The following is a 9,314-nucleotide window of genomic DNA, read 5'->3' as shown; positions in this document are numbered from 1 at the left end:
GGGAAGCTCACCTGAGCCTTGGTGTCCAGGGTTTTTATTGGGGGTCAGTCATGGAGACAAGCAGGACCTTTATGACTAACCTTGGCTACTCAGCTTTCAGCGTCTCTCTCCAGAGCAAAACCAGGCTTTCATCATAAATCACATTGTTAGCATAGACTATGAGACCACACTGGTATAGTGTAGCCCAAAGCCTCAGGCATACAAAATCAACCTTATCAGGCAGAATATTCCAAGGGCTCAGAATTTATCTTCCAGGATCAGCCAAGGGACAGTCCTAAAGAAAGGTCTTTCTGTGAAATGTGCAGGATTTAGGCAACCCAGGCCTGCCAAGTTAACTCTTTTATGCTAAACCTGCCTCCAACCTAAAATAAAAAGATAAAGAAAGACAGCTGTTCAAAACCATAGAGATAGAAACAAAGCAAAAGCATAGAAAACTTCAAATAAATGATAAACAATATCCTCAGTGAGAAAAGAATAGATACTGCATTCATAAAATACGAGGAAACTATACAATGATCAGAGGAAAAGAAACCATCATAAATCATCCAAAATAAAAAATCAATCAAATGGTTGAAAGTTAAAACAGAACACATCACCAAGAAAGTAAAACAAAAACAACTACAGAATCAGAAATATGATAAAGAGAGTTAAAAAAAAAATTTGATCTGGGATAACCAATGAATATAGGAGTACTTAAAATGAGAGAACAGGGAGGTTGGTGGGGAGAAATAGTTCAGAAAACTAATACAAGACATTTTCCCCGAACTGAAAGGAAAGAGTCTATTTTTGAAAGTCAACAAAGTGACCAGAGCAATAAAAAAAAATATGCATCATTACAAAATTTCAAAATGCCAGGGATAATGAGAAGATCCTAAAAGCTTCCGGAGAGAGAAAGTCTGCCAATACAAAAGAATGAGAGTGTGAGTGGCATCAGATTGCACAACAGCAACACTGAAAGCTAAAAGACGGTGGAGTAATGCTTCAAAACCTAAGGAAAAAATATTTTTTCTACTTAAAATTCTGTTCCAAGCCAAAATAACAATTAAGTGCAAAGATAAAATAGAGACAGTTTAGACACAAAAGGTTTTTTTAAAACGAATGTCCCCATGCACCCTTTTATAGGATATGCTTCAGCAAACAAGTCCGTCAAGAAAAAGAAATTCATGCATTCCAGGCTCCAACAAAGTGGAGGGTAAGAGTGTCAATGAAAAGTCCAGAATGACCCCATATATCACTGTTTCCATTACAACTAGATGGCCATACAACCACTGCTTGCTGCTGGGAGAGAACCAGTTTATGCAAATTGGTCACAAAACCTCCTTTAACTCTCAGTAGTGTCCAGATTTGACAATAAATTAATGGCCACATTAACTAGAAGCCATTGCATCAGACAGCTTAGCTAAATTATGCTACAGTAACAAGTGACCCTAACATCTGAGTGGCTGACAACAACATGAATGGGATTCCCACTCACATTCACCATGAGTGTCTCTTCTCTGCATCTTCATGATAGGATCAAGGCTGAAGGAGTAGACACCTTGCTGGGAAATGCCAATTTTGTAGCAGAAGGAAAGGAATGATGGAAGAACCACATCATGGCTCCTAAAATCCCTTCTCAGAGGTGACACACATCACTTCCATTCACATGGTATTGGCCAAATCTGACACCACCGAGTTTAGAATTAAAAATCTCCTGTAGAGTGAGACCAGTAAGGAGAGAATCAGTTGGGGTTGGTTGAAATTATTTTTGATTAGTAATTTATCTTACCACAGATATTTACAATTTTTTGGTTTAAAAACTCACGTTTCACTTTAATCAAAATAAAATTGACTTTAAACAAGCAATTCATGAAAAGCCCTGATTCTTGTCTAGAGAGCGGTCGCTTAGCTAGCTGTGCACTAAAATCATGGCATTATCCCTCAATGTAGAGCGAATGTTATTCCAGTGCTCTCAGAGAGAACAGTTCAGACCACTGGGAAAGACTCTACTCGCTCGTTACTTTCCACCTCATAGGCATAAACTTCCATCACAGCCATGTGGTGATAAATTGTCCTAAGTCGGCTTATTTGTTTGCTCCTTCACTTAGCACAGATGAACACTGAAAACCCAAACCGCCTACAAGGAGCTCTAAGTCTTGTTCAGGATACAGATATGAAAATACTGGTAATACAATGGGATGTGTACTATCATGTTTTTAATGTGAGCACTTAGGGTTGACCTTGTTCACTTGTCTGTATCTCACTATCCCCTTCCTGCTATGGCCTAGTTGATGTATTTAGAAATGTTTGTTGATTTTTTTAATTATATGGCATTTTTATAAAGTAGTTAAATGTCCAAATATTCTACAGTGACACACTTTTATTTAAGCTCCATGCTAAATAATCATCTCATTCTATCTGCCCAGAGCATCTTTCTCTAGATTGACAGCTATTGTCTGTAGCACAAAGGAGTAGACAAATAACACAGACACATTATTGTAGAAGATGTCATTTCCCAAAGAAAATCCAATTCCAATTAGACCCATTTAGACAAGAATTCTGATTAAGGGAACCTAAAATTTCATAATTGTAAAAACCCCAATTACCAGCTAACATGTAAACATTTAGTGGTAAGAAAATACAACAACAACATGGAAAGTATAGAGTATCTTAAATCAAGGCAAAAGGTGAACCAGAAGTACCAGAGTAGAAGAAATCAGACTTACAGTGATGACATCTCCCTAAAGACCCTCCTTATTAGTCTGTGCACTAAGTCACTGAGTGATAATTGGGTTCCTCCTCTAGGTTAAATATTCCTCTCTCTGCAATACAGCTCTTCTATCCTTCTCTTAACCTCTATTCAATTCTTGTGATTGACCAAGGCTGGTATTCCTTGAGTCAAGATAGATCTCAGGTACCATCTCCATAATCTGGGGAAGAAAGTACTTCCTTTCTTTTTCCCAAAGCTAACATCGCCTCAGAGTAGAGAAAGGGAAAAAAAATGTATGCAAAAAACTCCTGAGAGCTGTTCCTATTACCCACTGGGAATAGCTCTAAGTCCTTTTTATGCAGCATCTCATCTTATCTTCTCAAGCCACCCATGGAAACTTTTTCATCTACATTTAACAATGAAAAAATTGTGTCCCAGGTAATGTCACATTACTAATGTCACATTACTAATGTCACATTACTAATAACTGGTGGAGCTAGGATTTGCACCTATGCAGACCTGAGAGCCCATACCCTTCATCATGTACCATACTGCCTTAATGGCAGCAAATATGGAAGAGAATGCAGTGATGGAAATTGCAGCATAGCAAATATCTTAAATATGCGTCAATGCAACATGCAATCTACAGATAGATACCAAGGAACTAGTTAGAAACTCCTGTACTATTATGTGGAACATCCACCTTTCCTCTCAAACAATGCCAGCTAGAACAACAACTGATCAAATGGGTTGAACAGAGGAAGAAATTAATAAATTTTACTTGGGTGAATTAACTCAACAATCTCAACAAGAACCAATCTAAAATACGGTATCCTAAAAGCTAAAATGTTTTCATAGCTAGTATAACAGCTTGATTTATGGTCAACAATTTGTTACATGTCGGGGGGGGGGGGAATTGTATCATACATAGTCACTATATCTCATGCATAGTCACTATAAGTTCATAATAGTATGAATTTTAGGCAAAAGCATTGTGGGAGATAAGTGTTACCTCTTAACTGGTAACTAAAGTGTTTAGTTTTAATACATATCATTTCTGTTCAAGTTGTAATTTGAGCAACACATGCTAGCAAATGTTAAAACAATAATTGTCTTATCTGATCAGTAATAATATTTTGAAGAATCAAGATTTATTTATATTTTTAATCTATTATCAATAAAGAAGAAGACATAACACAATTATAACATTTAAAATTCATTTTCAGCAAATATAATCAAGAGATTTGTATTTCAAATATTATATATAATCCAAATATCTAAACCCACTTGTATTTATTCTTAAAAGAAAAAAAGAAAGGAAAAGAGGTCAATTTCTTTTTTTAAAAATATATTTTATTGATTTTTTACAGAGAGGAAGGGAGAGGGATAGAGAGTTGGAAACATCGATGAGAGAGAACATCGATCAGCTGCCTCCTGCACACCTCCTACTGGGGATGTGCCCGCAACCAAGGTACATGCCCTTGACCGGAATCGAACCTGGGACCTCTCAGTCTGCAGGCCAACACTCTATCCACCGAGCCAAACCAGTTAGGGCAAAAGAGGTCAATTTCTAATTTCACAGAACATTGTGTGTACTTTGAAAGTATTGATTTTGCCTCTGACAGAGTTATTTCATTCCATTAGAAAATTATGGCTTAGAGGTTATTAAAAACATAGCAGAATATTACATGTGCATGATTGAATTTATTACTGAGCTTTCTCAATTGCATTCCCTCTAGATTTCCACTTTCCTTTATGTGGACTTCCAGACATGCCATTTTACAAAGTACAAATTTTGATAAGAAATGTCAAGAAGAATTTTCAGAATCATTATTCAGTCCATTGGTATATTTCAAATTATATTATTTGCATATTCTAGAAATTAAAATAAATACAACTGAGAATTTTTACCTATGTTCATTAATCTATTCATGGAAGTATTCTAACTAGATAGTAGATGGCAAAATTCTTCAATGTTTACCTTGATTAGCAAGTATAAGTACCTCTAAGTTATTTGTATTTTCCAAATTAAATTAAAAATGGAAACTTTTCTTTCTAGAGATTGTATTATCCTATCCCAAACATATTACATGGCATTCTTTAGAACAGGCAAAATGGAATAGTGAAAGGAAACTCAATTATTCTTGGTCTGCTTAAATCTGGAAAAAGATAAGGCAGGGAGAAGTTAAGAACATCATATGGGATAATTTATGTGCACTTTTTAAGCTAGAGAGCACTATGCAAACTTAAAATATATTTTAGTCTGAAATGTTGACATATTTTTCCTTTTTCGGCATCAAAAAAGACAAAGCATAACTCCTTAGAATTTTAGATCTGAACAGAATCTAAATGTTTTAGTCCTTCAAAAAAAAAAAAGGGCAGTGTGCTGTATATAGTATTGATGCCAGAAATGAAGTTTCTATTATTTTACTCACTTTTTACTTCATATACTCATTTTTATTATATTTCTATATTATATTTCTATATTGATTCTATATTGGCTCTTTCCTAATACACATATTTCTTTTTTCTCTTTTTTTTAAAAAGATTCTTGTATGTGTCTTGACCTGGGATCTAACCCAAAACATTGGTGTATTGGGACAATGCTCTAACCAACTGAGCTACCCAGTCATGGCCAATACACACATTTCTTCACTGAATATGTCAGCCACTTCCTTGCTGATTTGAACATTTTTATAAAAGTGCAACAAGAAAACATTTAAGGGTTTTTAATGGGGAAATGACATGCCCAATTTATGTTTTTAAAAGGACCGTCCACTGTATGGAGAATGGATTAGCAGTATGCAAGAGCAGATGCCAGGAGACACGTAGTATGGAAATGACATAGGTAGGATTAGCATGACAGAGCTGCTTCTGCCTGGTCCTGCTTCTGCAAGGCTGCACATCACAAAGAGGTTTCCTCTCCTCCATTTATTTCCACCTTGGATTCAATTATTGGCTCAACTTCTCTAACTTTTAAAAAAATATATTTTATTTATTTCAGAGAGGAAGGGAGAGGGAGAAATAGAAACATCAATGATGAGAGAGAATCATTGATCAGCTGCCTCCTGTAATCCCCCACAAGTGGGCATCGAGCCCTCAACCCTGGCAGGTACCCTGACTGGGAATTGAACTCTGACCTCCTGGTTCATAGGTTGATGCTCAATCACTGAGCAACACCAGCTGGGCTCAACTTCTCTAACTTTCTTTGGGAAAGAAGTTGCATTATTAGGAACTGTCCTCTGTTTAGAACATGTTGACGAGAACAAAGTCACCTTTGATTACTAATATATTTTAAGAAGAGACATACTAACAATTAAACACTAAACATTAATATGTCTTTTGTTTTTATTTTTTAAGAAGAATGAAAAATAATGTGAAAGTAAGAAAATAAACAACTTGATTTAAAAATGGGCCAAAAAACTCAACAGACACTTTATACCAAAGAAGATATACATACAAAAAGATGCCCCATATTACAGATCAACAGGGAAATGCAAATTAAAATAATGAGACACAACTACACATCTAATAGAAGGGCCAAAATCCAGAACATTGATAACACCAAATGCTGGCGAGGATGTGGTGCAACAGGAACGCTCATATGTTTCTAGTGAGAATGTAAAACACCACTTGGGAAGACAGCCTGACTATTTCTTATAAAACTAAACATACTTTTACCATATGATCCAGCAACCATTCTCCTCAGTGTTTATCCAAAGGAGTTGAAAACTATGTCCACACACAGGACTGTGTGCAGATGTTTGTAGGAGCTTTATTCAGAATTGCCAAAACTTGGAAGGAACCAAGATGTCTTTGTGGTATATTTAGACAATGGAATATTACTTAGTGCTGAGAGAGAAAGAGATACAGAGAGAGAGAAAAGAGAGCAAAAGCTACTGAGCCATAAAAAAGGACATGGAGAAAACTTAAATGTATATTATTGAGTGAAAGAAAATCTGAGAAGACTACATACTGGAGGAGCCGTTGCGGGAGCTGGAACTGCTGATTAAACCTGATCAAGATGACAACCTCCCAAAAGCACCGAGACTTCGTGGCAGAGCCCATGGGGGAAAAGCCAGTGGGGAGCCTGGCCGGGATCGATAAAGTCCTGGGCAAGAAGCTGGAGGAAAGGGGCTTTGACAAGGCTTACATGGTCCTTGGCCAGTTTCTGGTGCTAAAGAAAGATGAAGACCTCTTCCGGAATGGCTAAAGGACACATGTGGCGCCCATGCCAAGCAGTCCCGGGACTGCTTTGGGTGCCTTCGAGAGTGGTAGGACGCCTTCTTATGGTGCTCTCTGGGGAGCCGCCAATCCCTAACACCAGCCTTGAGTCTCCAGAGTTTGCAGCTGAGTGGGAGCTACTCCCTTGTCCTCTACAAAGGAAGCGATTGCTGTCTGCTCACCACCAATGCCCTCCGGGTCTTTGGGGGAGTTCTCTCCCTTCACCATTTCAACTTCTTTGGAATTCTCACTCTTGCATGCATCTTCCTTCTCTTTCCCCTGCCAGTTTCAGGTCAATAATCAGCTTTTCTGAGTGGATTTCTGGCCCCTACCCTCACCCCTGGTCTGTTTAATGACATTTGGTTTCTCTTTTGTCAAAACAGTCACTGTCCATATAAAGTTTTTTAAATCAATAAAGTCAGTGGCCTTCCCAAAAAAAAAAAAAAAGAAGAAGAAGAAGACTACATACTGTATGATATAAACTACATGACATTCTGGAAAAGGCAAAACTATGGAGACAATAAAAATATCAGTGATTACGGAGGAAGGGTGGTGTAGAGAATGGGCAGAAAACAGAGGACGTTTAGGGCAGTAAATATACCCTGCATGATATTATAACAATGGATATATGCCATTACATATTTGTCCAAACCCATGTAATGTACTACACCAATAATGAACCCTAAGGTAAACTATGAATTTGGGTGATTATGATGTGTCAATGTAGGTTCATCCTTAGTAAAAAATACACCACTCTGGTGAGTGGTATTGCTAATGAGGAAGCTATGCATGTGTGGGCAGGGGGCACATGGGAAATCTCTGCATGTTTCTCTCAATTTTGTTGTAAACCTAAAACTACTCTTAAAAATAAAGTTTTTAATAAAAAGTAGTAATAATAAAAGGCTGTAATAATTACTATTTTTTAATAAAAACTAGTAATAATAAAAGGCTTAGAAACCTCTAAGCTTATGTGTCCCCTTGTGTTGCCTCAAGTGTTTTTGTACCCAAATATAAAGCAAACTATTGGGAACCCAGAAGATAACAACCCCTCCTAACTTTTATCTTCAAAAACTTAAACTCATTAAAGGGATTACTGGGTCATTTCAGGAAAAAGAGCCCAGGCAGGTAGGGGCTTTGAGATTGGAGAGGAAGAAGTAAGACTGCTTTTCTTGAAAAGCTGAGGATCCATAGCTAATGTCCACACAAATGTACCCACACACTCTCTCCCCAAAAGATGACAAGCCCTCTGATGTGTCTTAAAGGTGACCTGTAGAAGAGTGATGGGCATAGGATACTAAGAATCACACCAAAGGACACCTTAGGGAAAGACCTTGTGTGCAGTCTTGGAACAGAAGCGGCAATGCTGCTATGTGGCTTAGGAAATAAGCAGTCAAAACTAAAGACTGATGAAGGTACTGTTCCGACTGTGGAGGACTCTTAAAACCTTTAGGTGATCAGGGTGTTGGGGAAAGAGCCTTAATAATGAATGAGACTGAATTTCTTGGCAGTCTACCAGGATAAGGGCTTGTAGAATAAATACTAAATTTTTATAGTAACAATAATTGGTTAAAAAAAAAATTCCTATATTTATGCCTTCCTTTTTCAGCCCAAGTTTAGATGACCAGACAGAACTCTTCCAGAAAACCACTAATCAATGTTATCAATTTAAGAAAGGTCTTCTATAAAACCATCAAGACATTTGATGTAGTGGTCACAGTAGAAAAATGCCTTGTGTATACAATGAAGAGAATAAAGTATAATAAATTGCTCTCAGTTACACATAAAATCCAATCACTTTTTCTCACTCACCGTGGAACAAAATGAAAAAGGAATAAAATATAACAAGGTCAGGCTTTAGCCCGTTTGGCTCAGTGGATAGAGCATCGGCCTGCAATCTGAAAGGTCCCAGATTCGATTCCGGTCAAGGGCACATGCCCAGGTTGTGGCCTCTATCCCCAATGGGGGACTTGCAGGAGGCAGCCCATCCATGATTCTTTCTCATCATGGATGTTTCTATCTCTCTCTCCCTCTTCCTTCTTCTCTGAAATCAATTAAAATATATATTTTTTTAAAAAGTCAGGCCTCCACTTCTAAAAGCATCTTGCGAATAGTACCTGATAAAGATATAATGTACACTTACTAAACAAAGAGTCACCCTAAATGAATGCAGTTAACCCACAATGCAACTATGATTCAAGTATGTTTTCCTCCTTCTTTTGAATACAGAACTTAAGAAGTCTCCTGGGTCAATCTCATTGAAATATAATGTTAGGAGCAAAGTAGTTTAAAGTGTTCCAAGTGTTTTATAGATTCACTTTTGTTTAAAAAAAAAAAAACTATAAATATCCACTCTCTCTTATACTTCCTGGATCTCTCTTCCATTTTCTCAAATCTATTACTT

At 37.1% G+C, this 9,314-nt stretch overlaps 1 pseudogene across 1 annotated transcript; it reads left to right on the top strand.

The window, feature by feature from the left end:
• The first annotated feature begins 6,713 nt into the window (after nt 1–6,713).
• On the top strand, nt 6,714–7,213 carry LOC307110753 (barrier-to-autointegration factor-like; annotated as a pseudogene). The gene has a single exon. The product of its transcript is annotated as a barrier-to-autointegration factor-like (transcript).
• Nucleotides 7,214–9,314: the final 2,101 nt, after the last annotated feature.

This window comes from Cnephaeus nilssonii (genome assembly GCF_951640355.1).
Source record: "Cnephaeus nilssonii genome assembly, chromosome: 2".
NCBI classification, from domain to species: Eukaryota; Metazoa; Chordata; class Mammalia; order Chiroptera; family Vespertilionidae; genus Cnephaeus; species Cnephaeus nilssonii.
This window is presented reverse-complemented; position numbering and strand designations above follow the sequence as displayed.